Below are 1,742 nucleotides of genomic sequence, written 5' to 3'. Positions count from 1 at the left end.
TATGGCATTTACAGACTTTTAAAACTTCAAATTATGGCTCTGTATGTTAAATAAAGACTTTTAAAATCTAAAGCTTATAATGCTAATGAGCCTTTCTCTAGCCATTTTCTCTTTCTTACAAACCAATACAACCAACAGATTTAAAACAACATGGGCAGATGGGGACAAGCTTTCCAAATAGGTCACTTCTACATTTTTTTTATTTTTATTTTAATTGACTGTAAATATTGGCATTCTGCTTTTATACCTGCCTCAGTCTGTCTCCTGTTGCTATGTAGTAGACTGGTGTCAAAGTACTGTCTTTATTATATAAGTGGATACTTCAAAGAAGCCCATCAGAATCTGCAGCACTGCTACAAATAAGCATTCCCCATATTAACAAACTTGTAAAATTTAAAAGATTACCAAATCAAAAAGCCAAAACAAATACACTAGTCTAGCCAAAGTACTAGAAATCACACTATAAGAGATCTTCTGCTCATGCAGGATTGTTCATCCTTTAATATGAAGCAAAATGGTGCAGTGGACTGGGCATGGCTTATTAGTTTTTATGGTCAACAACACTAACTGAAAGGTATAATGAATGTTCAGACAATACTGTGCCAAAGTCAAATATCCAAACTCTCCTGAGCTATACCTGCTTTTCCTGCTGCAGCCTGGCCCCCTAATGTTACAACCACCATTTTTTGACTCTTGGGAGTAGTACCCATTGATGTTTTGGGGGCTCGGTGTGTTCTCCAGTTAGTGGAGGACGTTCATGTGCTGCTAAGCATGAGACAAGTGAAGGATGTATAGGAATGGATGGGGAGTGAGGAATGGAATCGTGAAAGTGGGCTGCTCTGTTGCTCTGATTGGTTGAAGGGTGCTTATAAATGGAGGGTGATTTCCAGGGTACTCTCTTCTTGGCTTTTCACCCATGTAAACCATGGCCCATCCCCCAAATCTCAGGTATCCATATGAGGGAAATGATCCATGTGTGCTAGATTAGGCGCTAGTGGGTAACAGGCTGACACATGTTCTAAGGGCCAGGATTCCTGTTTGAAACAGATTTGCCTCTCTGCCAAAGTTTTACTTGACCCTTTTCTTGTCTGAGAGGGATTTGGAGAGAGAATTGTCTGTAGAGATGGTATTTGTGCCCAACTGCCAAAGCTACACAGTGACTGTCAGAAGATATCTGCTAAAAGGTGTAGAAACAAGGTGCTGTGTACTGAGGCAAACTGGAACTTGTGATAAGGTCCCTGGATTCTGCAGAACTCTGGTGAAGCAGAGTGAAAATTATGCAGTAACTTAATTTACATGTAAACATGATTTTAATGACTTAAATGTAAAACCAATACTGTAGTCCCCCTTTCTATATTCAGCTTGTTCCATAATTAGCAATTGTCATTATGCCACAGTCTCTTGTATTGACAATGCAGAGCAGTATCATAGAAGTTGGAGTGGAAACTGAAGGGCCTGTGGCAGTGGAGGAGATAGCTGGTGTTCTTGGGACCTGGAGACGCCTGAGGTGTAGTTTGCAATAAGCACACTAGCTGGATGTCACGGCTTTGAAAACCAGGAATAATTTTCAAGTCCATCTTAATCTCAGAATTAAGAATGAGTCGGTACACACCTCAAAGCTATTGCTTTAAGCTATCCACAGACTTCGGAAGACGCTGCCCTGACTTACACTTGGGCCATATTTCCAAGGTTTCCTCAGCTATGAGAGCTGGAAGCATAGAATGGATCTTACAACAAATTCC

This window comes from Lepidochelys olivacea, assembly GCF_965140295.1.
Source record: "Lepidochelys olivacea isolate rLepOli2 genome assembly, chromosome: 7".
Lineage (NCBI taxonomy): Eukaryota > Metazoa > Chordata > Testudines > Cheloniidae > Lepidochelys > Lepidochelys olivacea.
The sequence above is the reverse complement of the archived record's forward strand: the minus strand, read 5'-3'. Positions refer to the sequence as shown.